At 38.0% G+C, this 14,345-nt stretch overlaps 1 protein-coding gene across 2 annotated transcripts in view; it reads left to right on the top strand.

Annotated features, from left to right (window-relative positions):
• The window catches only part of egfra (epidermal growth factor receptor a (erythroblastic leukemia viral (v-erb-b) oncogene homolog, avian)), a 257,981-nt gene that overhangs the window by 74,466 nt on the left and 169,170 nt on the right, over window positions 1–14,345 (top strand). Inside the window, exon 1 of one of the 2 annotated variants that reach the window (XM_048610944.1) lies at window positions 5,580–5,644. The exons of the other annotated variant lie outside the window; for it this stretch is intronic. The gene's annotated coding sequence lies outside the window, so the exon portion shown is untranslated. Of the gene's footprint in view, window positions 1–5,579; window positions 5,645–14,345 lie in introns of those variants that run through there. 2 annotated transcript variants of the gene reach the window in all.

Genomic DNA, 14,345 nt, shown 5'->3' with positions numbered 1-14,345 from the left:
TCTGATGCTGCTTGGCCTGCTGTGTTCATCCAGCTCTGCACCTTGTTATCTCAGATTCTCCAGCATCTGCAGTTCCTACTATCTCTGAAACAATTTTAACCCCACTGCGAAGCCTCTTCTAAGGATGCCTACCCTGAAGAAGTTTCCTTCCTCCCTCCGGAAAAAGCTCAGTGGATCTCTCTCCCACTGCAACTCTCTCGTGATCTCTTCGGCCTTGAAACTGCTTGACCACGTCCTGAAGCAAACCAGGTACTACAGCCACATCACCTTTCTTAGTACCTGCCTACGGAACCAGCCCATTTCTGAAGAAGGGTCTAGGCCGGAAACATCAGCCTTCCTGCTTCTCTGATGCTGCTTGGCCCGCTGTGTTCATCCAGCTCTACACCTTGTTATCTCAGATTCTCCAGCATCTGCAGTTCCTACTATCGCTGAACCAAGTCTGGGACATCTGTTCAGGGCTGGAGAGGAACATGTCATAGGAGAATGAGAGTCCAGTTATACTGGCCAATGTAGGTATCAATGCAAAGATGGAGGTTCTGTATAATTAGTCTGAGGAGCTTTGTACCAAGTTAAGAAGCAGAACCTCAATGGTCATGGTTCAGTGATAATCTACAGATTATGTGCAAATGTTTGGGCAAATCAGAATAAAGTACTGAAAACATGGCTATAGTACTGGTATGGTAGAAGCAGGTTTTGGCTTGTGGAGCTCTGGGAGCAGTACTTGGGGAAGGGGAGACATGTACCGCTGGGACAGTGTCCACCTGAACCTTGTTAAGGTTATGTGTTCTTGAGAATTGCATAACTAGAAAAATAAAGAGGAATTTTAAACTAACTAAGGAGACAAAGAAATCAAATGCAATAAATCAAAGTGTAGAGATAAGACAAAGGGGAAAAGTATTAATATGTGAAATAATAAACAGTCCATAACTAGAAGGGACAGAGAATGCAAAATGAAGAATCAATGTACAGAAAGGATAGAGGATACAAAAAGAACAAAAGGATAAAACTAAAGCTGTATCTGAATGCACATAGCATTCAAAACAAAACAGATGAATGAAAGTGCATAAAAGATAAATAATTGCTATCCTGCAAACATTACAAAAAATGGCTATAATATGGCATGAATTAGTACATTGAAGTGTACAGGACATTTAGGAAGGACAGGAAATAAGAAGGTAGTGGGGGGAGTGGTTTTGTTAGTTAATCTTTGTATTGGCTGAATAGGTTGAATTAGTTCAGGGAACCAGGATGTGGGTATAGTCTTGAAGAGACAAGGAATGATGAAGGCAAGTAGTCAGTTGTGGAAACAACATTAGCTACATGGTAGGATGGAACATAAGGGCAGCTTATCTGAAAGACAGTGATAATCACAAGAGATTTTTTTTACAAATAGATAGGAAACGTCAGGTGAGAAGTTCATATAGTGTTTTCGGGATGGTTTCTAAGGACAACATAGTCTAGAGCTAACCAAAGAGCAGATTACACTAGACCTCGTGTTGTGCAACAGGATATGATTAATCCCGTTGGTCTCATCACGAATGTGTGCCAAGGTCCCAATGGCCATGATATAATTGAATTTTACATTCCATCTGAGGGAGGGAGGAATGGGTCTGAGATTTAAAAATAAATACGGCAGTGATGAGGGTGAGAAAGCAGCGCTGGCTAACATGAATGAGTGAATTAGGTTGAAGGATAAGCTAATAGATGTGCATTGGCAGACATTTAAGAGGACACTTTAGAATACACAGAACCGATACATTCTAACAACAGGTTTGAATTACACCATTGTATGTATGTTCATCTGAACACTATTTGGAAACAGGAGCTAAAATAGGCGAAACAAAGATCTATAATGGCCCTTTGACATTAGTAAAATTTACTTTTCAACAATCTTCTGTACAAAATTGAGAGCAATTTGAATTTAAAGCTATGTGATTTCTGCACTGCACTTAATCCAACAAATTCCCTTTTGTTGCAGCGTTATCTTAAATATCAGTACATTCATACTTTTTACTGACTCATGGGATCTGCTCTCTTTAACCCTTCCTTAGACTTCTCAATTTTCATCTTTCTAATAACATTACCTCAGTAATTGTCATCATTTGAAGCAATTGGTGATATAAAATAACGCTTCAATTAATTGAAACAAGTTTTACCTCTGTCAATCAAATCTATGAACGCATATGGTACAGTTGCTGAAAACAGATGACAAACTACTGAAAAGCCTCACTGGGTAATTGAAATGTCCACATAGCTTACATTAAGCATAATGATGTTTTGTAACAGTAAAATTGTCCCTGCTGCAGCTATGTAATTCTGTTTTATTTAAAGCTAGTGTAGAAACTTTTTGTGTGGTCTACAGAATTAATAGTGCTGCTTTGAAAATAGATGGGTGTGTGGATGGTTTTGTACTGCAATCTCTGGCTCATGTGTGAGAACGCTGGCTCAAATATTTTACATGGAGTTAGATCAAGTAACTTTAATCCAGTTCGATGTGGGTGAGATTCTACTACATAACATTAGTATCATAGTGGAGACCTCATTCAGACCACATACATTTACCACAGTAGGAAAAACTGGTGATGTCCTTGAGTTTCAGGCATATTGTTCACTCAGAATGGAGAGATCTTTATTTTACATCTGGTGATGTTGTAACAGATTTGCAATGCTGACAGTTCTGCTGGGTCCCAAAGTAAATAAGTGTTCCAGCCTCTCCTGTTCAAGAAAGCAACTTAATTGTTGCTTGCTCGCCACAGTTTATGTGATGACTTGTCTCGGATTTTGGAAATCCTAAAGCATTATTTGAAGCTTCGATTGAAAGCTTGTTGGGTCTGCAATAGTAATACTGGCCAAGCTGTTTTGACTAAGTAAAAATCTATTTCTTAGCTTGTAAAGTTGTCGCTCAAAACAAATCCTAAAAATGAACGAAGCCATGACTAAAATGTTCAGCCTGTTTTACCAGAGAATTCTGTTGCATAACAGCTTGTTGCAACATTAGCAGGTGGTACCGTACTGAGGGGAAGGCAAGAAATAAGAGAAACCTCCCTGTATCTACTGAGGGGCTGTTGTGTGGTGGAAGGTCTGAGAACTAAATAGCCCCTTTTACCACAGGAGGGTCATAGTGTTAGAAGATCACAAAGTAAACACAAGCAGCTAAGAGAATGGCTGTCACAATCTAAGATTGCTTTTGCAGGTCACATGTTGCCAAAGGTGCCGCGTGGGTTTACTGATGCTGCAATTTGTAACCTTATAATTTCCCACCCAGCATTACTATTGCATGAGCAATATTCATTGCCAAAAGCTATGCATTTTGTTCCTTCACAGGATGAGGGCGTCGCTGGCTGGACTAGCATTTATTGTCCATTAATAATTGCCTAATTTTAGTGTGGAGGATGTTGCTGAGCCACAGGATCAGTCACGTTATAAATAAGGTGCATGCGTGCATGATTGTCCTAATTTTTCAGTGTCTATTTTATACTGTTAGCAAAATTATGTGATAAATTTTGTTAATCATTTATCATCCAATTAAATAATGTCAATGCAGATGTTGGAACACTTGTCTCATTTAGACTATATTGAATTCAGTCAATGTCTCCACTTTAGTGTGCTGATGAGTAGGCATTGTTTCCCAACAGCCTCTCTTCAGCCTTCTGTTTTAAATATTACCACATCTTTTCAGCCCTGGGAATGACCTGTCCCTCCAGTAGGACAGGCCGATGACAGGTCTACCTGACGAAAGTCAAGAGGAAATGATCTCTGGGAGACGTCAATTCTGTTTCAGTATCTCACCAAAGCCTTCTGGTCAAACAGGGTGCCTCCCTCCAGATGAATCAATACTCCTCTATCAAGAATTCCATTTGAGGAAAACTGAGCCTAAGAAGGAAAGTGATTATACTCTGCATAGGGGACTTTACAGTCCACCACCAAGAGGGTTTCGATTGTACCATCACTGACCAAACCAGCAGAGTCCTGAAGGACATAGTCACCATTTGGACATCTGGCAAGTGAGGAGAGAACTAACCCTTGGGAATAACCTACCCCATCTTCACCAAATTATTTTATGGTCTCAACTGATAGTAATACAGGACAAGTCAGATCCCAGAATGAAATGTAGCTTGCAGTAGATCACATGTGTAATTATTTTGTTTAGTTGGTCACTGAAACATATTTGCACAAGGCTGCAGAGGTTCTTTAACAACGGTTTATAAGTTTATTGTAAAAATAAAATAAAACAAACAGCCTAAGCACTCTTTCTCTCTAGCTATCCATTGATCTTTAGAGATATATGGAACAGTTAACAAATGATATGTAATAGATCCTAACGCAATCATAACAAATTTTCAAACTGTTTCTCAAAATAATCAGTTTTAGAGACTCAAGTCCAAAGAAACTATCTTCCAGTTTCAATTCTTTAAATTGGTGCTTAACTGGCTGTTTTCATTTTCTTGAACCATAGAGGCAGTTTTACAATTCCTTTCTAGTGATAATGGCAAGATCCTTTTATGAGTTTGACAGCCGAAACATTTTCCGTTTTAACAATGCGAGTTCAATGAGCAATGTAGAAATTGTTAGGATCCCAACAAATGTTATCACTGAACAAGTCAGATGCCAGACTGAAATCTGACTTGTTAAATCATTTATTTTTTGGATCTTAATGACGTGGTTTCTCACTGAAATATACATATGCAATGTTGCAGATTTGGCTTCATCAATAAAAGAGAAGTTTATTACGCAAAAGGAATAAAGACAAAATGGAATAAACCAATCCATTTACATAATACACACTTAAACATTTCAAAACACATGGTAAAAATATAATCCCATTATTCCCAAAAGCACCTCTTTATAGTAATCACAGCAAAGATAATTCCCTTCTCTATCACACTTAAAAGGCTTAATTTAACTGTGGTTTTAATTTCTAGTCTTAAAAACCTTATAGCGTCTTCCAGGAGCCTTCACATAATGGAGCTTATACTTTCTCAGCCTCAAATAACCCAATCGGCTTTTAACCAAACATATCTTGTCTGGAGCTTTTATCTTCTTACAGTGAATATAATCTATTTTTATCAATTGTAAACTACCTTCTTCTTTTCCCATAGCAACTATCTTACACATCCAGCTGTAGACAAGAAGCCTACAGAACTGTCCATTCTGAAACCAACATAAACAATTCATTTTCCAAGCTTTGTGTTTACCCTAATTAATATAAAACAAAATCCCTGAACTTCTAAACTAGATCCTATTGCTCAACTGTTCACTTTTCTTGCTCATAAAATTCTCCCGGTTGAACAAAAACACATTACGTTCGAGGAAGGGATAGTAAGAACTGCAGATGCTGGAGTCAGAGATAACACAGTGTGGAGCCAGAGGAACACAGCAGACCAGGCAGCATCAGAGGAGCAGGAAAGTTGACGTTTCGGAAGGGTCCCGATCCTTCCATTTACTTTAAGGCAGAATAAAGTTGTGTGTGGCATGAAGGAACATAAATGAACATGTGCCTTTTTTCTGTTCCTGGCTTAGGTATGCAGAGTCAAAAGAATTTCCTACTTGGTGAGCCAAAGGCTTCTGATTCTTTGTCCAAGGGTGCAGAGCTGTTTTCGAAATAGGGACAAGTGACACCCAGAAGAACTGTGGAGGCTGCTGGGTGAGCTGGCCGGTTGGCCAAATATTCACCATTAGTATGCCGAGGGACCATACAGAAATGTAACAAAGTTCTGAGAAGTGAAGTTCTTTGTGTGTATTTCAGATGTCACTGTTATTGAAACCAGTGGTTACTATTGATTACACCATCCAGACTTTAGCATTGTTGTCTTAGCATTGTTGTAGGATCCTGGCACATCCACTTGCAGTATAGGAATGTTTTCATTACCCAGAGTGCTGTGGTTGAATATAGCAGCTCACTGCCACCTTCTCGAGGACAACTAGGAAAGGGAAATAAAGCCATTTGTTGTGAATGCGTAAGAAATCACGTTTTATGCCTGGAATCCAAGTGTTGTCTGATTGCAATGATTGTATTACAAGGAAATTATGAACAATTCCGTATTATAAAAGTGACCACTAGTTACTGGATTGAGGCTGTAAACAATTCATTTCACTGTACTTGACTATGGAGTACAGTTTCCGCTGAAAACAAGTGTTGAATCCTTTTTTTTAGAAAAAGTCTCATGTACTATAGCCCATCTTTTGTGATGGAGCTGTGAAACTTCTCTATCATGTATAATTTGACAGTTATGGTCCTATCTTTTAGTATGTGTTTCAATCTACTGTATAAGTGTGAACAGAACACCACTGTTCTCTTGCATGGGAATAAAATTCTCAGAGGGAGTTGGAGGTTTGACTCTTTATTTCTAAATCAATCCAATACTATAATGAAAACTATTTACAAACCATAGTATTTTATGCTTCTATGTTGAGTGTAGAATGAAGTACAGAAAGAGAGCTACTGACCCATCATGCTTGCCCCATGAAGAAATTCACTATTATTGACTGACTACTTTCAAGGGGAAAGTAAGGAAGAGATGTACAGTTGTTTAAGTTTCTTGTCCTAGAATGCTGTGCATGGTCCCTGAAACTCCCATGTTCAGTTTGCAGGATATGTTTTTACTCAAAAAAACAGTGTCAGCTGAGCCAATGTATTGGAAAACCAATGAACAGTTTCATTAAAATGGCTCATATACATGATTGCGAACCAGACTGAGACTTGGTTTTTCAGCATGAAAAGTTGATATTGACAGGAAAGGGTGTTCAAGCCACACACACCTACTTCTGGGAAGCATGAAGTTGCGAGATGGCTCAGTAACTTCCCCCTGGTTTCATTCCATTGGTATGTGACTGATTGTGAAATCTTGCACTGTACCTACAGTTTTGTTCTGGCAATCTTGTGCTTCTTTCTAAATATTTATCTATCTACTTGGCTTGCTTGTATTCAAATTCCTTAATTGAATCTATTGACCCAGTTCAGTGATTTTTCTTCCTTAAAAGTATTGTAGAAGGATTTAGCATAACACTGACTGGAATTGTGCTCTAGATCTTGCACCAACTTATTTATATGGGTAATAATTTCAGCTATATTTATAAAGTCATGGAGAGTCTTATTTGGTATGTTGCCTTCGAATTGAAATTACCCCAACATGAATAAACTAACATCAAATTTACATTGTGGTAAGTACAGCAGTATGTTTCCTACAGGGCAAAATATGATTTTATTAGTATCCTGTCTACTGTCTCTTTGCAATAATGACTAATTATTTTAATTTGATGGCTTTTGTGTTTTTCATGATTATCATCAGTTGTAACTGGATTTAATATAGTCAATATATCCTCATAATAATAAATTTGATATGTCCTCATCTTCAACGCACTCTATGGCCTTGCCCTACCCATCACCATTGTAGTCCAGCTTTACATCCCTCTCATAGCTTAGGGCTTTCCAAATGGGACGTTTTAGGTACAAAAACAAAGTTGCTGGAAAAGCTCAGCAGGTCTGGCAGCATCTGTGAAAGAAAAAACAAGGGTTAATGTTTCAGGTCCGGTGACCCTCCCTCAGAACATTCCTCAGGACATTTTTAAGTACTTTGCTTTATCTCTGCCATTCACCATTCCCACAACTGGTAGTTGAGCCTATAGTTCATGTTTACATAATTGTCTTCTGCCTCACCATTTCTCACTTTTTGGCTTTTTATGTTTAAAAAGTCTCGTCAAAAAACCCAACTTTTCAATTAGGTTTTGATCACCCCTAATGTTGCTGCCATCCATTACCAGTATCCATTCCTTATTTGTATTATTTTTCCGTCTACAGAGCCTTGGACTTCTTTCTCATTAAAAGTGCTATTTGTAATATTCAATTATTGTCTCATTTTTAAAATGTATTGTTCTTCGGTACCCTTTTCTGTAAAGCCTTGTCTATGTGGAGGTTGTGTCATTCTAAGATATATGTTATTATGCAGAAGGGCAATGCATCACTAGAGTACAACTGGTTGTCCAAAAATTATGCCTGAAAAGTCATAAATAGTGTTTTTGCTGTTCTTGCTTTGCATATGTTATATAACAACTTCTGTTGCTGCTTTCTTGTACAGACTGATTTTATCTCTTGGCACTCCTTGCCTTGAAGCAAGACTGGAAGGAATGCCATTTTCCATATTTAATGAGAATGATCATTCAAATGACGCAAAATGCACCCAAAGAGATGTGATTTGGAAATCTTTGAAGTTTTGCTTCAATCTTTTATGGGATAACTATAAAAACTTTCAAATTGATGTGATATCTATGAATATATCTGTACGTATATTTACAGGCTTGTACCCAGCCATCTGTTGAAAATATAATGTAAAACATTTCCACTGTATAGTTCGAGTTTATATGTAAAAATTGTGATATTTCTTCAACACCAACTTTAGTTGGTTACTTTTTCCTACTTTTTCACCAGAGTGTGACAGGAAGGAATGGAACACGCAAACATAAGAGTGTATCAGCAAATAAGATCAGAGCAGGGTAAAATGGTAAAAAGAAAAATTCAAGTCTGTTTTATCTGAGTGCATTCCTAACAAGATAGATGAATTGAATATTTTGGCATCCTTCCAAACAGATTTTCAATTTGGTCAGTTTCTGCGCAACACACATATCCAAGTCTACCTTTTAATAAGCTGCCTTTTTTTTTCCCATCGCAATTTATAAACTGCTACATAACTATAAAAGTTGTCTTTGCTTGTCAAAAGGTGGATTTACTTGGGTACTTAATTTAAGATCGTGGATATAGATTTCAATTTGCATCTGGACAAGTTCATTTAGCTATTCTTTTTTTATCGACATCCTGTTTTGAGTTTAATTTCCTTGTCTACAACGTCCAAGGGATGCTTGTAAATATTTTCTATTATGTTGTTGCAGTTAGCAAAAATCTCAGTTCTGACTCCTCTGGTGTGCATGGGTATGTGTGTGTCTGTCTGTGTTTAAAGAATGTATTCTGTTGGCAGTTTTGTATCTAGTTTCATTCTAAGATGAGGTAATTGGAGAAGATCAATAGTGCATTACAACTTATCTTTGGACAATGGGTGGAAACCAGAGCAAGACCACCAGACATGGGGAGAATATGTGTTCTTCATATAGACAGTCACCTAAGGTTGGAATCGAACATGCGTCCCTGGCACTGTGAAGCAGCAGTACTAACCACTATTCCACTGTGCCACGTTTCATCTTGACTGAAATTATCAAAGATTCCCAAGCCCTATTAAATTTTAAATTCCATCATCATTCCTCTTCTGTTATTCCTTTTTTCCATACCTCTTTGTTTTCCCTATTTCCTCACCTCTAACTTACTTCCCAGAATCCCCCAACACTTATTTCTTCCCAATTTTTCTAACCTTTGACTTTTCTCTATAATTTTGTCTCTTCACATCTGGTCGGTGTTGGTTAAGTTATCTCCCTCCTTGTATAAAGCCTAAATTTGTATTAACTGCTTCAAAAACCTAAATACAAAGCAAAACCTTAGATTTCAACATGTACAACACTAATTAAAGCAACTTAGAACACTAATAATAACAAATTAAAATACGCAGTCCTTAGGTGCCTTCCTTTAGCTCACATCAAATAAAGAAGTGATATTAAAACAAGATGGTTTCACCATGTCAGCAAAAGGAATCAATGAGACAAACTCAAAAATACTTGCTTTATTCTTCTTTAAGATTATTTAGTTGTAAGTGTGTGAAAATTTACTTTATGGAAATGACAAAAGTTTCAGTCTATCAAAATGGCAAGTGGTTACAATAATCCTTTTGATCCTATTTGGTACTTGCCTGTACAAAATTGAGCTTCTGTTGTCCATGAATAGTTTGTGCTTTTTGAATATCAAACAAATTGGAATTTTCTTTTTCAATTTATATAATGCTTTTCCTGACTGACCCAAAGCATGTCAGGGCCAGTGAATTACTTTTGCAGTGTCTTTATTGCTGAAATGTGGGGAGTAGAACAGCCCATTTGCTAACCAGCTAATTTATTCCACTGCTCTATCCTCTGAGCATGCACTGAAAGAGTGCTTCCCAAAATGTGACATGATTTTAAAGTTTTAAAGTGTTATGGTCCCAAAGAGAAAGCAGAGGAGGTGGAAGCCAATGTGGGAGAACACCAGGCCAGTATTCTTGAGGCATGTTTTTTGAATAAAGCACCTACTTTTTCAATGGCTTTCTCAGAGCAGAAGTCACGTCTCCAAAACCAGCCAGTTGGGCCATACCCACCTTCAGAAAAAAAGCACAAGGATTTAAAGCAGCCTTTTTTTGATTAACATTCAGTTAGTTAGATCTCCATGGCAGCCAGTACTTGCAACCCTAGAACATTTTCTCATGACCACATTGGTGGTTTTGACCCATAGTTCTGCAAGCCTTGCACTAAAACATTTGCATGTGTGAAAAACATGCAGGATTCAGTGTTCAGAAATTGGCAATCATTTGGGACATCACACTATGGACAGAGGCTAAAGCACATTGCTTGGTAAAGAACAGACATGCCACAGCTCTTTGGCCTTGTTCCTGGGGTGAAGAGGAGAAGTGTTAATTCTCCACACAGATAAGGAGCCTTCCCTGTTCTCTGTTCAACAGGGAGTCCTGGTAAACCTGGAGAATATACAGCTGGGATCGTTCCAAACTCAACCACAACAACAAACTTTCAGTCTGCCTTAGGGGTAGTCTTTCTGCTGACAGGATATCTTCTTAAGGTTGGGAAGCAGCTGGGATTTTCATTTGCTTGAATCATAGGTTTGCCAGATCACCTTTAATCTCACACCTTAGATCATTCTGTTAGCTGTCTCTTCTGGACATAATTTCCAACTGTATTATCTAGTCAATTAGCTATTAGGGAAATCATTTCATTCAGAGTACCTGAGAACAAATCAGTGGTCCCTCTCACAGGGACACATTGACAAGACCTTGGTATTACATTAATCTTAATCACATGCTCGGAAAACTTCACTTGCTAGACATATGCAAGGTAGCTGCTTTTCCCAGTAAACCTATTAGTCAAATTGGGAGAAGATATCATTGTAATCATCTTTCATGTTGTTGATTGTTCTTGTAAGTGAATGTCACATAGAAATGTTCCCTACTAAGTTAAACTGATATAGAACATTTAAATAAGACAGTGTGTGATACTTCAGTTATTATGGGTAGGAGAATAACAGATGTTAGGGAATTAAAAGTCTGCTTGGTTTCATAGGGCTGGTATTTGAATTATATTAATAATAAATGCTGTCTTTTAGAATCACTTACCTGAGAATGAGTCAGATCTGGATTTAAATGGAGCCAAGTGCTTCTCTTTCCGTCTCAGATGGAATTATACTGGATTCAACTAAGGGAAACGCATTGGTAAAAGGGTTCTTTCACAGGCCATGTCTTCTCTTTGAACTGCATTTCTGTTTTCATAATATTTTTAGTATCTGTGCCACGCTGTAAGGAAAAATTAAATTTGTTAAAGATAATTTTCTACTAACATGACTTGGGTATCAGCATTGTCTGAGTGGTAGCAGCAGTTGCCCCAATGTGAAAGTATTGTAAGAACATAAGAACCAGGAGCAGGAGTAGATCATTTAGCCCCATACCTTCCCTGTACTCAACAAGATCATGGCTGATCTGCCCCAGTTCTCAACTGCCCTTTCATGCCAGCTCAGCATAAGTGTTAACTCCTGGACATTTCAAAAATCTGTCTACCCCCTCTTAAAATGCTTTCAGTAATCTAGTCTCCACAACTATCTGGGGTACAAAATTCCAGATGCTCATTACCCTGAAACTCCTTATTCTGTAATCAAGTTCCCTAGTCAGGTTTACCCACTAGTGGAAACATCTTAGCAACATCTACCCTCTGAAACGTCCTTAAGATTTTGTCTGTTATGTAAGTTGAAGGGGCTGTCTCCTGTTAGTGTTTATCTGTTACTGTCACTGCCCTTCTCATACAGGTCTGCAGTTCTCTTTGTAAAGCTGCAGTCCCTGCTTTCATGCGCTATTTATGAAGTAGCTGTCTCCATTCTTTCTCATGCTGTTTCAGAAGCACGGGTTTCTCCTGTCTCTCGCTCACAGTGATGCTGACCCACTGCACTCTTCCTAGTCTACTTAACAGTGATGCTGACTCACTGCACACTCCTCCCAGTGATGGGTTGAAGACATGATCTAGAAATTTAAGCACATAACCTAGACAGACATTTCAGTGCACTACTAAAGGAGTTCCATCTTTCAAATGAAATATTAAAACTGGGGCTCCTCGTACCATATACTGAGAAAATATTACTATGTATCATAAGCGCATCACGATTTTATTATGATCCCTTTAGGAACTGATCTTGTTTTATATGAGAATTTTCCCAAACAATAAACAGAAATAACCAAACAACTAGACTTCTTGAAGATTGCTATTGTAACAAATAAATTAAATCAACATAGAACAACTTCAACAGGTGATTAATGCACCAGAATAAGGAAAAGGAACTTTTGTATTAACTAATACAATTGAAATATGTTACTGTCCCTTTTGTTGTGCACCACAGATCTGGCAGATGTGCAACAGAACAAGGACAATGTTACTTCCACATCTCCAGTCAACTCACTTCTTCCTGCTCCATCAGAATGTAATTTTTAGAGTCCCTGAAATGTTAGTCCACTCAGCCCAAGTCTTGAGCAAGGCCCATCTTGACAAATGCTGAAATCTCCAAAAGTCCAATCTGTTCTGTTCTCTTCCTTTGAAAACAAAGTCTTCACAAGAATCCCACTTTTTCAAAGCAGTATGTGTTTTGTTTTTTTTTCATTTCTGTCTTTCTCTTCAACACCCCTCACACCCCTCTCACCCTCATGTCTCACAAACCAATTGCCCCTCCCCTAGCTGGAAGCATGGTAGAGAAATATAAAGAACTCACTGATTCCAACAGATTTCTGTTCAAGTTTTACCCAAGCAATCGGAACACAAAGACCTGTCTCTGGAATTCTCCAGTTTAGCTTAAATTAATATTTTGAAACGTGATTTTCTAGTGAAGTCCAACGTTTGTAACAGTATTTAATCTGTTTACCATTAACATTGCAAGTGTTATCAAATATCTTCAAATCAGTTTATTCTACTCTTCTCAAAGGCTAAACCTTAATAATTGCTAATTTGATTCCCAGTTTCCATAACTTCTTAACCCCTTTTTATAAGGAGCTGCTGAGACGAAGAGGAATTTCTTCACCACAGGGTGGTGAATCAGTGGAGCTCATTGTTGCAAAAGGCTGTGGAGGCTGAGTCATTGAGTGTCTTTTAAGACAGAGATAGATAGGTTCTCGATAGTAAAGGGATCAACAGTTACCAGGAGAAGGCAGGAGAATGGGTTTGAGAAACGCCCACCATGATCGAATGGTGGAGTAGACTCAATTGATTGAATGGCGTAATTCTACTCCTGTATCTTACTGTATCATGGAATGAATCACGTATTTGCTACCTCAAGCTTATCTCATCACTGTGTTGCTTAGAATGATTGTTCATGGGCTAGATATAGATACATTTCTTCCGCCCTTTTCTTTATATACTGAAGCAAAACATTGACTTGTTGAAATTTTTATCCCAGAGAATTGATATTTTGTAAGTGACTCAAATTAGTTGCAACCGAAAAAAGCTGCGGGATGCTGGAAATCAGAAACAAAAACAGAAATTGCTGAAAAAGCTCACAGGTCTGGCAGCAACTGTGAAGAGAAATCAGAGTTAATGTTTCAAGGCCAGTGACCCTTCCTCAGAACTGCTGGACCTGCTGAGCTTTTCCAGCAATTTCCATTTTTGTTTCAAATTAGTTGAAGTTGTTTTATGAATAGGTGCCTGGTCCTGCTACTGCTCTTGAGCATGCCAGGATAGTCAAGTGATCGCTGCATCTTTATTTTCCTTTCAGGTTTGCAGCTGCTTTCTGGTCCTTGCATAAAGATGTTGCTGAGAGGAGAATCCCTGCCTTTGTATTCCAATGAAAGCAACTTACGCATTTTATTTACTAAAAGAAAAGTTCAATTCACTTGAACTGGAAGTTATATTGTGGTTACGTCTGCAAACACTAGCTGTTAACTTAGTAACGTCAAAAATGTCTGGTTAGATTTTAATCCAGACTTCCGAAATGAATTGCTGTCATTACGTTGCATGCCTTGAACTGCATGTGGAAAATTTCCAAAAGTCACAAGCAGTTTTGTTTAAATATCTTAATTTCTATTTGAAACTATTGGCTGTAATTTGCTGTAAGCTGTGTACTTGTGTCATTTATCAAGTGGTTTTGAAGTTAGAATTTAGTGGAAGGAAACTAATTCATAAAGTACAGAGATAGTAGGAACTGCAGATGCTGGAGAATCCGAGACAACAAGGTGCAG

Source organism: Rhincodon typus, chromosome 2, assembly GCF_021869965.1.
Source record: "Rhincodon typus isolate 14 chromosome 2, sRhiTyp1.1, whole genome shotgun sequence".
Taxonomy (NCBI): Eukaryota; Metazoa; Chordata; class Chondrichthyes; order Orectolobiformes; family Rhincodontidae; genus Rhincodon; species Rhincodon typus.
Note: the sequence above shows the minus strand (reverse complement) of the source record. Positions and strands in the feature narration are given on the sequence as shown.